Source organism: Hemicordylus capensis, chromosome 6 (assembly GCF_027244095.1).
Source record: "Hemicordylus capensis ecotype Gifberg chromosome 6, rHemCap1.1.pri, whole genome shotgun sequence".
Classification (NCBI taxonomy): Eukaryota; Metazoa; Chordata; class Lepidosauria; order Squamata; family Cordylidae; genus Hemicordylus; species Hemicordylus capensis.
This window is the reverse complement of record NC_069662.1, coordinates 72,150,674-72,171,150: the sequence shown is the minus strand read 5'-3', so window position 1 is coordinate 72,171,150 and position 20,477 is coordinate 72,150,674. Positions and strand designations below refer to the sequence as shown.

Here is a 20,477-nt window from a genome sequence, read left to right as displayed (position 1 = left end):
CAGAGGTGTTGTGAACACTTGATACCTCTAAGGCAGACCTGCTCAACTTAGGCCCCCCAGCTGTTTTGGGATAACAACTCTCATAATCCCCAGGCACAGTAGCCAATAGACAGGGATTATGGGAGCTGGAAGCCAACATCTGCAGGAGGACCAGAGTTGAGCATCCCTGATCTAAACTCAGCTTACTCTTCCGGGACTTTCTCCCTGCCAAGTAGGAGCAGACCCAGCTTCTTGCTCACCTGAGGAAAGCTATGACAGCCTCACACCTTCCACAGCATTTAAAGGGGCACAGATTGAGGAGACTGTTTCCTAGTTGGCAGCCTTTTCTCATTACCTTGGCCACCTTTCTGCTGGAAGTGAAGGACTTTGCACAGTCTCTTGTCTCAAAGACAGTGGAGGACAGACTAGTGAGTCAGAAGGCTAGAGGGTCAAGACACTGGTCATCCCTTCTCTACCGCTCTGACACTATCCCATTGGAATGTAGATTGCTACTCTCCGGGACACTTCTTTCCTTCCAGCCACTTCCTTTCTCTCCCCCTTCTCTTCCTTTTCCTTCTACCTTGCAACCTGCAAGCTCTTCTCCCTGCACCATGTGTGTAGAGATGCAGAATCCATCTGTATCCAGCTAGCTAGCTAGATTAGAGAGCCTAACTCCTCACTTTCCTATCTAGAATGGAGTTCTTTAATAAATGGCTTTTATATTGATTTGAAACTATGAACTGGCTCCAAGTTACTTTACTCTCAGCATACACGCATGCCTAACCAAATTCCGCTGTGTTGTGCCTCTGTGCACTCTGCTGTAATGAAAAAGGGATTCTCTTACCAGAGAGAATTCCCAACACTTTCAAGACTGGCAACTGGGGGCTGGGCAAGAAACTGCTGCCACCAAGCAGCCTCCTCCCCTTAAGCCCGTACACCAAAGCCTTTCACAAGTTACTACCAGAGGCAGTAGGTGGTGGGGTCAGTGAGGGGCCTGCAGCAGAGGCAGCAAATGGTGGGTGAGCAAGTCCTCAGCCGAATCTGCCCCTGCTGCTGCTAGAGTTATGCTGCTAGAGTTATGATAGTCAAGTAACTGAGGGACAGGAGTATTCTTCCTACCCTAGAGGCACGCACGGTGCACAGGTCTCCCGATTTCAGAGCAGGAACCAGAATGCTCTACAAAACCTCTGAAGCTTCCAAATGTTGTTCTGTACATAAGCAGAACTCTTGCTGTAGAGACCATGGAGGAGGAGCAGAGGTGTGTCTTTCAGAAGAATATATTTATTATCAATAATAATAATAATAATAGTAATAATAATAATAATAATAGTCATAATAGTAGCAATAATAAAAAATAACACTATTTACAAAAATAACCAAGGTTGGTCTTCTCCAGATCCACTTCCTCCCCGCTCAGTTGCTCTTCTTCCACCTTCGCTTTCTCCCCCCTCGCTTCCTGCACCCGAACTTCTGAAAATATGAAGTAGATACAATCATTAAATTAAAATGCTCTCAGTAAATTGGGTTCCCCCTAGTGAATCTGGGAGACATTTCTTTGTTGCCATTACAATGGCAAACTAGAAACTGTGGGCTGGTTTCCACAATTGCTTTTCCATAACCTTCAAACCTTGCTTTGTGGTTTGCCAGCACAGCCCAATTCTGGCTCTCACAGATCTTTGACAGGATTGCAGGTACACAGACAAGGTGTCTTGCAGCATTCCCGCTCTAAACCTGGTCTCCTACGGACTGAAATGGTTGCAAAACCATAATTCCTCATAGTGGGCTGGTTTATACAATTCTAATGAGAGTAGGAGACGGGTCCTACCCAGGTTTGGGAGCTGTGTGCGCTCCCGTTTCCCTTCATAACTAAAGACATGTCAGAAAAATATTTTGCAAAAGCAGATGTCTCCTTCAGATCCCTTCCTAGATCTGGTGCTCAGGTCTGAAAAACGGAAGGCTGTTCAGGTGCTAGAAATGCAGCTCTGGATTCCACCCCACAAATTTTGTTTGAGAATCCCATCACAGAGACCAGGTGTGTAGGGATGAAATGGAGTAGGGGGGACTGCCCCTCGGCCGTGGGCCCCACCTGGGTGCAGCCTCCCCCCAGGGAACCCTTCCCCCCCCAACTGCTACCTGATGATGCACCTGTCTCCTTCCCTGTTGTGACATTGCCCCAGAGGCGTAGCTAGGGCAAATAGCGCCTAGGGCAAGCACTGAAATTGCGCCCCACCCCCAAATATCTGACACTCATCTTTCAGATAACTTCACCAGAATATCACCTCAAAAATAAAAGTCAAGCTTGTTCATCTTTTAATTAACAAATGATGGCACTAACTGAACATTAAAACTGCACCTTACATGCTTTCACTGATGCAAATTGCTGAGGCAGCACACATACAGCCTTCTTCAGAAAGCAGGAATCACCACACCTATCAGCTAGTCAGAGAGGGACTGGAGACTGGATGGAGTCCTTACATTCCCTGATCTGCATGTTCATTGCATTCCAAATCCAGCAGTGTGTATTAGCAACCCCCCTGCCCTCCCCCCCCGCCAGCTGCTATCTGCCAGCAAGCAGCAGCATTCATGTTTTTTCTATCCCGCTCTTCCTCCAAAGAGCCCAGAGCAGTGTACATACTTCAGTTTCTCCTCACAGCAACCCTGTGGAGTAGGTTAGGCTGAGAGAGAAGTGACTGGCCCAGAGTCACCCAGCAAGTCTCATGGCTGAATGGGGACTTGAACCCGGGTCTCCCCAGTCCTGGACCAGCACTCTAACCACTCTCAAGGCAGTGTGCGCACACCTGCATTCAGAGTGGGGCCTTACAGCCTCAGTGCCTCCTCCAAAACACAAGTCAGCCTACATGCACATACAGCTACAACATGCAATAAAACAAACAAAAAACCCACTCCATCTTCAGAGTAAGATACACAAAATGAGCAGGCAGGGCTACTGCTGGGCAATCTCAAGGTTAGGGCAAGGAAGAGAGAGAAACTAATACATTAATTCATAAGGGGTACACTTAGGAACAATTCTGGAATGTTAATCCAACTGTCCCCTCCTTTCCCCTTCCAATCAATCAGAGCAAACAGCATAGGAAGAGAGATTTTGTTCATCCATGTGCCTATTTTTTTAAATTTATATTTACACTTATATCCCGCTCTTCTTCCAAGGAGCTCAGAGTGGTGTACATGGGGTTTTTTTATCCTCACAACAGCCCTGTGAGGTAGGTTAGGCCGAGAGATACATGACTGGCCCAAAGTCACCCAGTGAGATTCATGGTTGAATGAGGATTCAAACTCAGGTCTTCCCAGGCCTAGTCCAACACTCTAACCACTACACTATGCTAGCTCTCAGGAAAAGTCACAAAGAAATCCATCAATTACACCTGTACTCATCAGCCTCATAGAAGCAGTCTCTGCATATTAAGCTTTTTCAGGTTTCTTTTGGTGACTGCATTGTTTATGCACCTTAATACAAGTCTGTTTCTACATTGGTGTGCATGCCTGGCAGTAAATAAAAAACTTATTGTAAATTCTAGAAAGTGTCTTCAACTTTCAGATGTAGAACCACCTTTTGCACTTACGTTTACAATTACAACCCTTTTTCAATTACACATGATTTACTGCACATTTTAATAGTCAACTCTTTTCAAAGACAAGACTTAAATCACAAAATCCATTTTTAACAAACTAAAAGTGCTATCATTAGCTTCCAGCATATTTCCTTTTTATGACCTTTATATTTAAATATATTTATTCTTCTCAACTTAACCATATTTTGATTTTGCATTTATTTTCATAAACATGCACCACCACAGGCTACTGCCAATTACTGAATAAGCCTCCCCTCCTTGATGGAATGGGGGCTGCCTTAATAAAGCACATAAAGGAATGAAGTTGCGGACAAGGTGCAGAACCCCAGAAAGCCATCTGTAGTCCATATGCCCCCCTCAGGGGCGTAACTACTATTAGGCAAGGGTAGGCAGCTGCCTGGGGGCCCCCACGCCTTGAGGGGCGCCCCAGAGGCAAGTCACATGACTATCTATTGTGAAGTGTGTGTGTGTGTGTGTGTGTGTGTGTGTGTGTGTGTGTGTGTGTGTATCAGTGAGGGGCCCATTTTAAAATGTTGTCTCTGGGCCCACTCCAGCCTTCTTACGCCCCTGCCCCCCCTCATGGTTTTACCTTGTAGGAGAAGCCTTAGCCCTTTCTAATTACCTCAGAGATCTGGTGGAGTGGTAAACTACCCACTCAACACCCCCTGGAGTGTTGGGGCACATGTACCCCAACCTTAGACTCAGAGGTACCAACCCAGAAGTATATGGAATTCAGGCCTGTGTCTGATTTCATTTTATATTAAGAGTTCAATTAAATGCCTGAACTTGAGGTGAAGCCCAGATCTCATGACTGCCCGGTAAATGATTTGTAAAGGCAGGGGTAATCTAGCATTGGTTATCAGTGTTTGTGGAACTCACAAGAGACTCAATGGGTCAGGCTTAATGACCAGTCTCACACTGCTGAAATTATCCCTTTTCCTCACTGACAGGATGCTTCTGCCTCAGTCAAATATATTGATTAACTCATCTCACTCATGTACCCCTTTTTATGTTACTTTAAATATTCTCTTGTTATAATTACACACTAGATAGAGGTACACAAGAAATAATGTCATTGCTGTCTCACACAAATAGAACTAATTCTCTCACTAACTCCTGACCTTTAACACCTTTTGGGATCAGGCTAGCAAATCTGGGACAAGAGAAGGGGCCCATTTGCAACTCAGAGATGCAGATTTGCTTTGGGCAATGTCCCCTCCTCAAGATAGCAGTTAACAGAAGATGAGCTTGAGATCTCTCTGGACTGGCTGAATAATTAAAAGATGATATCCAGAAGATAACAGCAAGTTGTCACCTTTTTGGGGACCCAGGAAAAGATGAGGAGATTTGAATAGACTCTATGAGAGATCAAAGGAAAATACAACTATAAAGAACAGGCTTACTGGAAAGAGAACTAGCAGTCTTTTGCCTACAGGCAGTCTTGTGCCTACACGCAATCTTGTGCCTAAAAGCAAGATCTGCTCATGAGCAATCCAAGGGTTTTGCTGCCCAAGCCGCGGGACTAGAGGCAGGAACTCTGTCCATGGGCAGGAACTGTCTGTGACTTCCACTGCGCAGTGAGAAGTCAAGACTTCCCCAGCCATGGTGCTCTGACTATCAGCCGTGCTCTGAGCAAACTGCATGCTTGATCCAAAAGCTCTTGTCTCCAGCCAACAGCTTCTCTCCTTCAGCTGAAAGATCCATCGCTCTCAAGCCTCTGATCCTGGTAATATGTTGCCTCTACAAGCCTTGGATCCTTCCATCCTTTCCCCTTCTTCTCCATTCCCCTCGTCCCTCTAATTCCTGATCTCCCCAAACCATGCCAGTCCTCAGCCTTCCTTACCCCCCCCCCCTTTTTCCATCTCTATCTGAGTTGTATTAGGCTCTAGGAAGATTTAATACACACACATGTGTTAGTTAGGAACACTGGGTGAATATTGTTGCTGGTTAGGGTTGAAATACTGTTAGTAATATTGATAGAATGTTCTGCTTTCTGCTCAGTTAGATTGATGTTGTTATTCTTTTATACTCAATAAAGCCCATTGAATCATTTAGGTTTGGTTTGATCTCTTTTCTTCCTTGCGTCCAGATCCTACATGGTCACTATATAAAAGAACTTGGTCACTTGGTGACACTATGAGACAGGCCTCATTTTGTATGCTAGCTAATGAGCATATTCAGTATATAAATCAGGCCTGGACCACAACAGGAGGAAGCAGAACACAGTGCTACAATCCAAAAGGAAAAAGAAAGCGTTGCAGAGCATCTATAAGTGTCAACAGTTGCACGCTGAGAACGGTTAGTTGCACTAACAGCACTACAGTGGAACAGGGAGGCAAATCAACATTATGCAATAGATGCAGGTACCAGTCACCTCAACTGTTTTGCTTTTTTAATTAAAATCAGCTGGTGAAAAACTATACGTCTGAGCAAAGGGACAAAAAGCAAAGGATCATGATATTTCCCCCCAGCAGTTATTTTTTTTCCTCCTTAATGTTGCCCTCTCAAGGCTCCTTTTCCATCCATGTGAGAAAAAAGCAGCCAGAGGTAAAAAACACTCCACCCATTTCTCTGCTGAAACTCGCAACTGCCAGTGGCCATGTGTAATTCGAATCACAACCACCCACACCCGAGAGAGTATTACATGTGTCTGTTGTAGAAGGCACATCTTAGCCCTGAGACAGCTTCTACAGCTAATCTGTGGAATGAAGAAGAAAAAAGCCCACTAGCATGTCACCATCAACTGTTGACTGTCTGGACAAACACAGAAAAAACCCAGTGCAAAAAACTAAATACAGTTTTATAATACATCACTAAAGATGAACCATGACCACTACTGGCATAAGAGTTATGCCTTCTACAAAATAATTCAAAGCAATTTATTTTTGCAATTCCCTATTCCACGAAAGCAGACAGCAAAGCTATTACCCATGAGCTGCTGGAAGGGCAAACCAGCACAGCTAAGTACCTACTCTCTTCTGCCCCCCTCCCCTCTAACCCCCTCCAACAACAGAGCACAGAGAAAAGCCCACCCAAAGAAAGGAAGATAGGATTTGAGCTGGATGTGGAGAGGGGTTGCCTGCAAAATTTTGTTTACTGAATAAGGAGCACACCTTGGAGTGAAGAGGTGCTTTCACGCAGCAAGCCTACCCTGAAATGAGACTGAAGAGCTCCCTCCGGCTCTTTAGAGCTCTAGGCCACGCCCTTTTGCATGTGAAGTATCACATGATGACATCACATGCAAAGGAGTGTGGCCTCGAGCTCTAAAGAGCTGAAGAGAGCTCTTCAGTCTCATTTCAGGGCAGGCTTGCTGCCTGAAAGCATCTATTTTCCCCCTCTGGAGGAAGAGAAAGGGGAATAGATGCTTTCAGGTAGCAAAGGCTCCCTAAAAATAATCGGAAAGTCAGTTCTCTGTGGGGGTAGGGGCGGGGGCGCAGGCTCTCTGCCGGGACTCAGATCTCTGTTGTGCGACTTGCGCGGCTGCGTGAGTGGGGGTGGCAGCAGGCACCCAGCAGGGGGGGATTTTTCAAAACAAACAAACCAACCCTGAAAAAAACCACACAACTGTGATGGTTGGGTGCGGGGCATGGCAAGCACTTGGCGCTCCCCTGCAACTGGCGCCTAGGGCATGTGCCCTGCCTGCCCCACCCTGATTATGTGTCTGCATGGCCCATTCAGTCGGCGAGTGCTTTCTGCACTGGCCCAGTAGGGTTCTTCCTTCATCTCCCTGGCAAGCAGGGCAAAGAAGCCCCCAGCTGGGCCAACACAGAATGCACTCTCCAGTTGGATGCGCTACACATGCTGCTCAGCCCCAGAAACGCCTCCAGCATTGGTGTCCTGACTCAGGGTGGAAGGGGTATGGCTGGCCGGGGACAGCACAGCCGGGGACAAGCCTGCCATCAGAGGAGGAGGCAGCGGCAGTAGCAGTATGTGTGTAGGGAGACCCAGTGCTGGCAGAGGAGACCTCGTTGCGTGGCGGGGGGTCCGGCCTGGCAGCATTGGCAGGAAAAGGGCAGGCACCTGCCTGTCCAGGGTTGCTGCCAGCCATCCTACGCCCCGGACAGAGACCGGGAGTGGGTGAAGTACTCCAAACAGGGAACTGATTCATTTGTGATTGTTTTAAGCCTAAGTATATAGCAATGCATGCAGAGCATCCTATATTAAGTCTGCTCAAAGGGGGAGTGGATGGTTCATGTAGGGTAGAGTCAACTGGTATGAGTAAAAGGTTGTGCAAATTAGCTACCATGAAAAAAATGTATCTGACAATCGTACTTTGTACTAGGCTGTCTTACAGACCAGCTCTAATATGACGAGGTTAATGAAAGGAAGAAGCAGGCCCAGATTACTCTACATTTACTTACCCCATGTAAAGGCAGAGGTGCAGATGGAGGTACGGACTGATGTACGGATGGAAGTGCGGATGGAGGTACAGACCGATGTCCGGATGGAGGTGAGGATGGAGGTGCAGATAGAGGTACAGGTGGAGGTGCAGATGGAGGTATAGACTGATGTACGGATGGAGGTGAGGATGGAGGTGCAGATGGAGGTACAGACTGATATACGGATGGAGGTGTGGATGGAGGTGCAGATGGAGGTGCAAACAGGGTTGGTGTTGTGGACCTGACAGAATGAAAACAGACATTAAAGAGAATCTGCTGCATCTAGGCCAGCCTGAGCACATTTGCTTACAGCACTACACAAACCAAACATATACACCTTTACTCCAAACAGTCTGTGCTCTATCAAAGGCAAAGTTGCACCTAGGTAATTTTGGAGCCTGGACCTAAAGGTTTCTGGAGCACCCCACCCTGCAACTTAAGCATCATGCCCCTACACACACACACACACACACACACACACACACACACACACACACACAAAATATTTTTAATAGGTGGGTTCTTGAGGGCACAAACAGCAACTGAACTCACAAGAATGTAAGAATATAAAACAGTTACACTTATGCAGATATGCACTAGCAGAAATGTTTCAACACACAACTTAACATATTCCCATCCCACATATCTCCCCCCCACTCCCCCCTCTGTCTCTAAAGCACCTGAAACAGGTCACAGTTATACTTGAGTGCCTGGTCCATTGAGGGCCAGTAGAGACCACACCACCCAAAACAAACTAAAAAGGATTTGGGGGCCCCCAAGGGGTTTGGAGGCCAGTGTTGCCTCTAGCAGGGATTTCCAGATACTGTTCACTACAACTCCCAGCAATAGCCTTTGGCTGCAATGGCCTTTGGCTGGGGATTCTGGGAGCTGTGGTCAACAACATCTGCGAATCACTGTTTGAGAGATCACTTTTGGAGGCCCTGGACTTCGGCCCCAAAGTTCAAAGTGCCTTGCTCCATATGTCCCAACCAGGACCTTAAGTTCTTCTTCAGAGGCCCTCCTCTGAGTGCCCTTGCCAAAGGAGGTGAAGTGGGTGGCTAATAGGGAGAGGGCCTTTTGGGTGGTGACACCCCATTTATGGAATAGCTTCCTGAGTGAGCTTCGACTGGCTTCCTCACTTTGTTCTTTTAGATGCCACCTAAAGACCTTTTTGTTCTGTCGGACTTTTAAAATTTTGATTTTCAAATTTGATTTTTTAAAACTGATTTTTAAAGAGTTTTAAAATGTCTTTGTATTGCATTTTGTATTTCCTCTCCCCACTCCCACCCCTGCCCCTTTTGGTCTCTTATGATTTAATGTGTTGTATGTTTTCATTTCATGTTTTAATTTCATGTTGTCAGCCGCCCAGACAACAATTTGTTATGGGATAGCTAACAAAGTTGTTCATCACCATCATCGTTATCATCATCATCATCATCATAATCATCATCATCGCCACCTTAAATTTATTAAAGGCTGATATCCAGAGCAGCAACCAGAAAATCTGCTCCTAACTCAGCCAGATTGTTCCAGAGCGGAGGGCAGAGGCGGATCCAGGGTGGGGCAGCCAGGGCACGTGCTCTGGGCGCCCCCTGAAGAGGGCATAATTTCCATGCCCCACCATCACAAGATTCAACCAGTGGGCGCCGCCGGAGGGTCCCGGTATCTCCGGATCCCAGGTGGCCGGCGAGCGGACCAGTGGCACCTGAACCACCCCCCCACTCACTCTCACAGGCTGCAGCAGCACACTCACACGAGATCTCTGGGCAGCGTGGGACGGGGGCGGCGGGTGGGTACTCCCATTGGATGGTGGAGAGCGCAGGCCAGGCCTGAGAGCTGTCTGGGCCACCCACACCAAGCAGGGTCCACGTGGCAGGGAGACTCGCAGCAGCAACTGCTGGGTGTTTTCATGCTGCTGTTCCGTAGTTTGTGTGCTGCTGTTTGTTGCCCAGCAGGCCACACAGCGTCTGCCTGCCCTGCTGGCTGCCTGCATTCTTGCATCAACTGCATACAGATTCGTCATAGGAAGGTAAAGAGCACTGATGGGGGCAGGAAAGTGCAGCCAGAATTGCTCCCCTCCCCCAGGGGCGTATCTAGGGCAAAGAGCGCCTAGGGCAAGCACTGGAATTGCGCCCCTGGGGTTGCCAGGAGTCAACACTGACTTGACGGCTCACTTTACTTCTCAGCAAGGTTCAGAAGTCACATGAGGGAGAGACATCCATGGATGGCAAAATGTCCATCAAGTGTTTTGAAATATCAGTCTCAAAGTTGAGACATACCTACAATCCGGAAAGTACATCCTTCCAGAAATCCCTCAGGGACCTCTTTTTGCAAGGCAATGGATACTGACAGAGGCAGGGAGAACAGTGAACATCGCTCCTCCCTCCTGCTGCATGCACACTCTGCTGCTTGGGAACGTTCTGGATGAGTTAGGAGCAGCCTCTTGCTGCTCGGGATGTCAGCCACTCTTTTCCATTCGATTGGCTGCGGTGCCTTCCCACTGCGCCCTCTCCTCCCTCTAAAGAGAGGCCTAAACATAGTTACATAGGAAGTTGCCTTCCACTGAGTCAGACCATTGGTCCCTCTAGTTCAGAAACTTAATGGGGTTCGAGGCGGCAGTCTTCTCCTCCCTCGTCATTTGGTCATCACTTGGCAATTACTTCTCAAAGACAGAAGCTTTTTCAAAGTCGCTCAGCTGTAGCGCTAGATCCAGTGTCAGCTCCGGTGCCGATGCTGCCCGAGGTGAGGTCCATGCGCTGCTGGCCACACCCTTGACACTGACGGCAGCATCCGGGGACAAGGCCAGAACTGCCTCTTTCATGCCCCCATTCCTCTTCACTGCCATGCAGAGGGACTTTGAACTGCAGATCAGCAGTGTGGGAGGAACAAGCTCCCTTTTCACCCTCCTCACTGCTGAACCTGCAGTTCAAAAACCCATCCCCAATGGGGAAGAGCGAAGGAGGTCACGGAGACAGGGAGGGAAGGTGGCGGGGAGCCAGAAGTGGCTGGCAGGTGAAATGACATCTGGCCGGCGAAGGGCAGGGCACTCAAGCGGGACTGTTATTCTGCAAGCAGAAGCCTTTGCTGTCATTATGCTTGAAATGCAGAACTGATTCCAAGTGTGTGAACAGGGCGCTTTCCAGATTGCACGCTATCACACTGTCACAAAGGGTCCCTTCAGTGTGCTTCTGTGGAGCCTGTGTTTTGACATCACAGCCCCTGTGTTGTAAGGAAGGTGCCTTTCCTATTTCTGACACCGCCTTTTGGATTTTATTGCTGTGTCACAGCCCTATAATGTTGCATCTGCATTGCAAAAATAAAATAAAATAATAGCTGTGTCTGCCCGTTGTAGGAGGCTTTCCCCCTTATAATGGCTCTCTAATGTCGGTTGAATTTGGCACCACAAAACGTTGCAGTTTACACCGCTTTCTGCGGTGCACGGCTCACAATCTGGAAAGCGCCCTGGTGACCAAATGATGGCCAACCTGCACATGACCTGAGAGCCATCATTAGAAGACAAGTGCAACCTGGAAGCAGACCCTTTGGACTCTCAGTCACAGGGGGCCCCAATCTGGGAATGTGTTGTGCAGCGAGGGGCAGAGTCAAGACTTTCCTACTGTGCTCTATCCATGTGAAAATTCGCCCCACCATACCAAAGCGGCCATTTGCCCCCAAAGTGGTGATTTGGCATTCAAAACGTTTTCAAAATGGCATTCAAAAGGTAAAGAACGGGGGAGCAGTCTCACAAAAATAAAAGTAAAGTAAAGTGTGCCGTCAAGTCGATTTCGACTTCTGGAGTCCACAGTGTCCTGGGGTTTACTTTGGCTAAAATACAGGAGGGGTTTACCATTGCCTCCTACCACGCCATATGAGATGATGGCTTTTCAGCATCTTCCTATATTGCTGCTGCCCCATATAGTACCTGCGGGGATTCGAACCAGCAACCTTCTGCTTGTTAGCAGGATGACCCACACGAGTGTATGGAGGAATCCTGGGGAGACTCCCGGGATCAGAAGGCTTGTTTGAGCCTCCCGGCGGAGGTCTCCTGGTGTGTGGCTGTGGCACGGAGCCATGCCAAGGCGCCACACGATCAGAAAACCCGGGTTAGTGGAGCACTCACTCAGCTGGGTTGAAAGGAGGGCTACATTGGCGGGCTAGCTGCCAGAGAATCACTGGGTTCACCCGCAAGCCTGGTGGGTCTCACGAGGATGGAAAACAGGGCTGGGCTCTTTTCGCCCGGTTTTCCTCCATCATGAGAATAGCCTCATTGGATAGAATACAACCATTACTTACATTCTTCTTGAGCTGGGCCTTCTTGGAGGCGATTGTTCTACCGCTGGCGGGCTTGGTGGACCTGGCGGGCTTGGTGGCGCTGGTGGCACTCTGACAAAGAGAGAAGAGCCAAAGTTATGTGGCGCTTGCAGAGCAGTAATAGGGTCTCCAATGGTTTCACAGCTGGGTATCATGTCTCCAAGACTGTTTGGCTGTTATGAACCTGGCTGTATTGGCACAGTGACACTGCACCAATTTGCCCTGCAAAAGTGGTTCACATCATGGCCAAGATTGTGTTAGTGGTCGAAAAGAGAGAGCCTTAGCGATGAACCGCTTGTATCGAGAACAGGGTACTGGCTACACTTTTAGAAAGAGCAAATCCAAATGGTGTGCTAAGTAAGGCGAAATCCTGCAACAGGAATCAATGACGTACATGAAAGAGTATGGCATCATGTCTTCCCAGGTTTGCACAATTCCCTCTGCTTCTACAAGCCAGGGGGAGGGCACAAAGATCTATGCCCAGTGCCGAAGTCCCACATTTGATTCAGCTTTACAGCTGAATGACAGGCAAACTGTTCCAATGGGGAAGCCATTAACTGTCTCTTGAAGCGAAGAGAATACCAGGGCAAAACAACATGAACGGGGTGGGGGCTTAATTGTTCTTGTCTTCTCGACAGTGTCTCCCGCCCTCTTCCACCTCCAGATCCAGCCTGGGCAATAGAAGGCAGATAAAATCGCCCCCCTCCCGCAACAGCAGGACAGAGCTCAGCAGCGATCCAAACCATTCTTCTCGGCGACCTCAGCCTGTCGGGGAGGAGGAAGCTTCGCCAAGGGGAAGTTTGCTTCTCTCCCGCCTTCCATGACCTCGGGCTCCCAGCAGCTCCCTCTCCCTCTCGCAGGCACGCTGCATGGGCGAGGGAGCAGGGAGAGCGATGGCAGGCAGGCAGGCAGGCAGCTGCCTTTGCGCTCCCTTGCAGGCATGCTGCACGGCAGAATGGAGAGAGCCAGGACTGGCCGGGGGGCCCTCCGAGGCTGTGGGCCAGGAGGCATTCGTCTCCCTTTGCCTCATTAGCGGGACGCCCCTGGACATCAGAAACGAGAACGGCACCTTACTGACAGCGCAGGGACCGCGATGCCAAAACACAGGCAGGACGGAAGCACACTGAAGGGGCAGTAGTGACACGGTTGTCGCATGTAATCTGGACAGTGCCTAGGCTATGAAAGCGGATATTAAGCACAGCCCATTCCCACGCACGTCTACTCAGATTGAAGTCAATCCCCTTGCGTTCGATGGCATGGACTCCTACATATATGTAGGGAGGGGATTAATGCAGAGGGCAGCTGTTTAAATTCAGCATGAGTTCGGGAGTCAGGAAAAGCTCATTTGCAGGCTCATTCTGGGAAATGGTGGGAGAGAGGCATGGCAATCCACCCTATCAACCCCATCATTTTGTCCTCCATTTCCCAAGTTTATTTATGTTCTTGCACATTAGAGAAAGGTTTCATTTAAAAAACAAAAAATAAAACAATACCAAGCTGCCCAAGGAGTCCCTCAATGCAACTTCCCACATCAGCACCTCAAAGCTGGCAAACCTCTATTGAAAAACAATTGTGGAAGAGACATTGCAGGACATATAGTGGCCACCAGGGCCAGGAAATGGCAGAGCATCATAATCAACCACGTTGTCATCAAACCACTCCTCATGTGCCTCAATAATGCAATGCTTGTCCACCGGGGGGGGGGGGACAGGAGGGGGATGCGGAAAACATCGGAACACAACAGGCTAGCAATGACGTCGTCTAGATTCTCTGTAACAAGTGAGTGACTGAAAGAGAGTGATTCTGAAGGAAAGGGCTAGTGTGGGAGCAATCAGAGATAGGATGTTCTGTAACCCATGCAGATCTGAGAATATTCCTTTCATTTATACCTCTCCCGGCTGAATATAGCCTTGTCTCCTGAGGAGTCCTCATCATGCTGTTTCTTTCCCCCGACTTTATCCACACTCTCCTTGAGCCGAAGAGGCTTACCGAGCACTGGAGAACCTGCACTGGAAGACTGAGCAGAAGAAGGGGTCCGTGGGTCACAATCTCGTGACAATGAGTCACAACAAACCAACTTCAGGGTTTGGGGTGGCTATCATGCCATTATTTAGAGGTTTTCTAGATGACAGTAAAATATGCTACAAACGGAGCTTGCCAATGAATATCAGCTGAGAGTGCACAGAGAATCCAGAGCCTCCTGCAGATGGTTGCTTTTTTCTTCTGGCATCTGATGGGGAGGTCACATGGGAAGGAGGCTGCTGGTGCGATTTTCACTGCGCCCCCTTGCTGGCCACCTCTTGCTTCTCGTTATTAACCCACCCCTTTTCAAATTCATTTGCTGGTGAATGTGAGCTAATCACCAAAAGCAAGGAGTGGCCAACAGGGGGGTGCAGCAAACATTGCACCAAGGGCCTTTTCCCCACGTGACCTCCCCATCAGATCCCAGGAGAAAAATCAGCACCAGTCTTGGGGAGGGTCTGGATTCTCTGTAAACTCTCAGCTTGTATTGATTTGCAAGTTCTATACAGAGCATCTTTGACTGCCGTCTAGAAAACATCCTGGATATATGATCGTAATGCCCACCATTTCTTGACATTAGAATGCCAAAGGGAAGAACCCAGATTGGGGCCATACAGAGGAAGAAATGTGCCTCTGTGGGCAGGAGGAGGAGTCTTCATCGCGGGGACAAGGAGCAGCTTTAGTTCTCGTCATCAAATAGTTTCTAAGTGGACATAACATTCACTTTCACAGAAAAGTGAATGGAAGATCGCCTCCTTCAGAAAAAAGGTCAAGTGAAGAATACTGCTGTGGTGAGGACAAAAATGTCTATTTCTAAAATTTCTGTTTGGATACTTGAAAATCATATGAGGTACAATGAAGGGAAGTTAAGATGGTGTAGAGTGGTTGGTTTTTTAAATCAAGAACTTGCATAATCAGATCAAATAACTTGCAAAATGAGATCTCAGTCTATTTAGGGCATCAGGAAAATTTCTACAGTATTTATTGGCTTTTTGGGCAAAACCACCCCCACAAATATTCAGCAAATGAGGAGAAATTTGCTTGGGAAATTTTTTCAGATGAATTGCCAACAAAGGTTTCCAGAAAATCCATATCTCTGTTGACGATGGGAGAACATAAGCTATCTCCTTACCTGTTTTGCACCTTTCTTCTTTCTGCCTAGAAAGGGCCTTTGAATGAGAATAAAAAGAAGAAATTGACACCCAGGCCTGATCATTGCCTTGGAATGCTTATTTATTTAGTTATTATTCATTGGATTTCTATACTGCCCTTCCGAAAATGGCACAGGGCAGTTTACGCAGAGATATAACAAACAAATAAGATAGATCCCTATCCCCAAAGGGCTCACCATCTAAAAGAAACATAAGACAGAGACCAGCTACAGTCACTGGAGGCACTGTGCTGGGGGTGGATAGGGCCAGTTACTCTCCCCCTGCTAAATAAAGAGAACCATCATGTTAAAAGGCGCCTCTTTGCCAAGTTAGCAGGGGAGATGGAGGAGGGAGAGAATGGAACAAACTGAATGAAACGTTCTCTCAAAGAAATGGGTGATATGTGTTTTTTAGTGGTAGTCACAGCTGGCGTACCAATTTTCCCCTACATGAAAAGGGTTGTGCAAATGGTGCACATGGGATAGATTTGTACCCTGAAATGTCAAAAATGGAGAAGGCATAATGACACTAGGAGGAGAGGTTTTGGAATATGAAGTCTGGGAGTGTGTGGGTAGCTGAAGAACATGGCCAGAGACTTCTGCAGCACACAGAAGTTCTGCCCACTGAACACTGGAGGATCGGACAGACACTGTTTGCATCCTTTCAACTTTTCATCCACTGCCTCAAGGCCTAAAAAATGGTTTTCTTTTTTTAACATGGAAGTGGACACCCAAATCCTGAGCTTGAGACCAGGTCCTGTGCGTAGAGTCCCAAGACTGCAGAATCACAGAAGACCAGGCATTCCTGAGCAAGGCTTACCGTTTCCTTTGAGGGGTGCCATCCTTAATTGCAGAAAGCTGAGAACAGATCTGTTTGTCAAGAAAAAGAGAGGAAAGACCATGAGCAACCAACCACCACGTAAAGATTTCCTGCAGCTGGCCAGAGCCAATGATTTGGGTGGTCAACCAAGAAATTGGTTTGTTAGCATTCCTGTCATGATAGTGCTCCTAAAAAAGAGAGGTGTTGGAGCTCATTGTTGATTGGATCTCCCAACTCTAATCCCTATTGTGAGGAAATGCCTGTGGGTATTCAGGGGTGAGGGAAAGACACTGAACGTGCTCAGAGGCCCTGCTGTCTTTGCACGCTTCAGGTCGGAGCTCTGGGATTAGAAACAGCAGCTGAGTTCACCAGAGGTAGAGGCAGGATGAACTCTGGCTCAAATGAAAGCTCTCTAAAAAGCATGAGTATTTGGCATATCCCGTGTGAAAGTAGTTCTTCCTCAGTTGGGGGGGACTGTGTCTTTGTGGGACATTCGCTTCCCACCCCAAGCCCTTGGATATGGCAGTTCATAAATCCAACTTAAAAATGCATTTTAGCTTACCTCAAACAGGCAAATTACTGCCATGATCATTGTTATCACTGCAGTCACTGAAATAGCAAACAGCCTTTTGCCATAGCCATATTCTGAGATTCCCTGGCTTGCAATCTGCAAGGTGGGACAAAGGAAAGGGAAAGGGAAAACAGGCTTTTTTGTCTTTCTACCTTTTTCTCCCCCCACCCCGCTCAGAATAAAAAACACCACTTGTACTGCTCTCTATTGAACTTGCTCTCATATGGACATATGCAATTGTCTTCTACCAAGTCAAACATTGGTCCATTCAGCCCAGTACTCTCTACTCCTTTTTACAGCTGCTCTCAGCCCTGAAGCCTTAACTAAGAGGCTAGAGATTAAGCCTGGACTCTCCTGAATGCAAGACATGGGGTATATTGCCAAAGAGAGAACAACTCTATTTGAAAATGGAAGTTTACACAATTTCTCCAAGGGGTGATCTGACGGGTTTGTTGGCCATTGTGAAATTTGACAGCATTACCTGCTGACCATTTGCTACCAATCCATGGTGGGAATCAAGTCTTTTGAGACCATCAGAGATTGGTAGCAAATGGCCAGCAGATGGTGCTGTGTAATTGTGTGATGGTTAGTGACATCATCCGAATGCATCATGGAGAAATGGTAAGAAGCTCCATTCACATCACAGATTGGTAGCAAATGGCCAGCAGATGGTTTCACCTCATCACCTCCATTCCCTCCCAACCTTGCCATTCATCTCCCCACCCACATGATCGCCACTGCGATGAGCAGCAGCGCAGCAATCTGGAGGCTGGGGAAACAAAGCCTGGCCTCCAGGAATCCCACAATGCAGCACCACACCAGCAGCATTGTGCATGGAGAAACCCTAGAGGCTGGGTTGCTCCTTCCCTTGGCATCTATCATTAAAATGGTTGCCAGCAGCCTGAAGGGAGCTGCCAGCACCCCAGCTGCCCACATGACCAGATGGTGAGGGAGGAGGCTGCATGTACACCCTCCTACCTCACCTGGACTACCCAGTCGAGGAGTGCCGGGATTGGGACCGATCCTGGCAGTTCTCATGAGCAGCTCTGCCCAGGTGGGGCTGCACTAGCATGGCTAGTGCTGGTCGTGAGAATGAATGCATTGTCGTTCTCAAGTGCAATGGATATCGTGGTACTTATTTTACAGATAGAAGTGAGAGATTGATATTATTCTGCATGAAATATATTCTGCAAAAGAGTGTGATCTTTTCTGTGTGAAATATATTTAAATTAATTCAAAACCAATTCAAATGGCCTGAATCGGTTACCCAACCACTTTTTAAAGGCCGTGTCTCAATCGGAACAGAGTTTATTGCAATTTGAAAAGAAAGCATGAACGACAAACCCAAATGTTTCATGGGTTGACTCTATGCTTTCAAGAAGCCAGTGCCAGGTGAACTCCCATTGCCTCCCCTTGTTCACGCCCAGTGAGCCACATCCAGGTCAGCTGATCGTTGCCCAAGCTCCTCCTGACAACGCATTAGTAGGCTTGACAACCCCTCAGGCTTGACAAGCTTTGCCCCTTACCTCAGGATTCACCCGTTTTCTTGGATTTCCTGTGGCCAGGTTGGCGACATTCTTCATAGGCCGGCAGTATGACTTCCACAGGGAGGACGTCTCCTTGACGTATTCTCTCTCACTGAAGAGGTTCAGCAGCATCGTGAGCCTGGAAATCATCTTAGCACAGGCCAGCTGGACCTTGGACTCTGTGCAGTCTGCTTTGAGCCTACGGATCACGTGGGCTAAGCGGCTCCTCACTAGCGTGACTGGGATAAGGGAAGAGCGCCACTTGTTGAGGTCAGCCTCATCATGGTCGCCCTCAAGCCAGGGAGTTTCACCATGAGCTCCGCCATCCAGGATGATGGTAGCTGTAGACCAGGGGATGCTAGGTGTGGACTGCATAACAGCTTGGTCGGACCTGTGCAGCGACGCTGTCCTTGGCCTGCCCCGTGTACTGCTGGTCTTCAGCTTCCTGATTCCCAACACCCTCATTACTTCTTTGTGCATCCTATTCAAAGCCTCATCTTTCTCTGCTCAGAAGCAAGAAGAAAAGAACAGGATCATCCAATGTCCAAAAGCACCTGATGCTCAGATCTCAGAGCAAGTTGCAAGAAGAGAAGTTGTAAAGGGACAAATGTGTGACTGCATTTCATCCTGTCAAGGACATGCAGAGCAAAGATGCACCAGTTAGCAAGATAGCAACCTAAGGTGGCGCTGAGAAAATAGCACAAGGTCTCTGATCAGTGCGTGGCCAGAGAAGAAGCAGCAGCATGGAAGCCGATGGGAGTCTGTGTAAGCAAGACTCCACTGAAAGTTGCACAATTTATTGCTGCTGGAAGCACCATACATCTCGGCTTTATTTTTTTAAGGGAAGTTTCTAGCTGTTTGAAAGTCTATCAGTGTGACTGACAAAATCACAGCAACAAAGAGCCTTGTAGCTCCATTAACACAATGTCCTGAGTTTTTGTAGGCAAGAATCTACTTCATCGGAGGCATGAGGTGGAGGCTGAAGGATATTTGGCAACACTGTGTTGAAGGACTAATTACAGTCTCCAGTAGAGGCATTTCCTGATCTATCCCCAAGGCTTTTTCCTCGTGACAAACTTGTATCCGTTTGTACCACCTGAACTGTCGATTAGAGACCCTTAGCTTCCACCCACTTTTCAAAATTCTATCAGGGTTCCCTCAGAAGGGGAAAAGTGACTCTGCTTGAAACCACTTTAAAGTTGTGCCGTCGAGTCGGTGTCGACTCTTGGCGACCGCATAGCCCTGTGGTTTTCTTTGGTAGAATACAGGAGGGGTTGACCATTGCCATCTCCCGCGCAGGATGAGATGATGCCTTTCAGCATCTTCCTCTCTCGCTGCTGCCCGATATAGGTCTTTCCCATAGTCTGGGAAACATACCAGCGGGGATTCAAACCTGCAACTTCTTGCTCCCGAGGCAAGTTGCCTCCCCACTGCACCATTAGGTGGCTTCAAACCACTTTAAAGGTGTAGACCAATAAAATAGAATAAGCAAGCTTAGACCACGTTCAAGGCACAATGAGCCTCTTTTTATAATAAGTACATGGGCCTGTAGTAGAGCAGTGAATCACACACAGGTCTATCCCTCTTGCTCCACTGGCAAGCAATCCCATCGCCTCTGCCCCCTCCTCTCCCTCTTTCAGGGCCATGAATTCATCTCAGGCACTTGGCTGCAGAGTCCCTTTCTTCTCTCTCCCCACTCCTGTCCCTTGCTTTCCCAGCAGGCAGAAAAGGAGGCAGCAGCAAAAGGAGGCAGGTGAGCCAAGGTGAGCCCAAACTGCACCAAGTGTCCCCAAGAGAGAAGAAGTCCAGCCTTCCTTCCCGCTGCATCTCAGGCAAGGGGCTGCAGCAGGTGGTTTAGTCCCTACCCAGGAGGAGGGAAGGAGGAAGTGGCAGTGGCAGGACTGCCAGCCAGCGCAGAGGAGCAGGATGATAGACCAGTATTCTGGCATGCTCCTTCCACACATACATTAAGAAGAGGAACCCGTTTAGAAATTGCCTCTGTATGGCTCCCGCTCTGTTGTGTGGTTATGCCTGAAAGTCAAGAGCAGTCAGAGCCACCTTAAGTGGCGCAGCGGGGAAATGCTTGACTGACAAGTAGAAGGTTGCCGGTTCGGATCCCCGCTGCTACT

At 48.2% G+C, this 20,477-nt stretch overlaps 1 protein-coding gene and 1 long non-coding RNA gene across 3 annotated transcripts in view; both read right to left on the bottom strand.

Annotated features, from left to right (window-relative positions):
• The window catches only part of LOC128329335 (uncharacterized), a 145,197-nt gene that overhangs the window by 72,988 nt on the left and 51,732 nt on the right, over positions 1 to 20,477 (bottom strand). The gene's annotated exons all lie outside the window — the stretch shown is intronic.
• Positions 1,241 to 8,183, bottom strand: LOC128329336 (uncharacterized). The gene is made up of 2 exons (XR_008309619.1): positions 7,931 to 8,183; positions 1,241 to 1,449 (listed from the first exon to the last, which is right to left on the bottom strand). It is a non-coding gene; the product is annotated as an uncharacterized LOC128329336 (long non-coding RNA).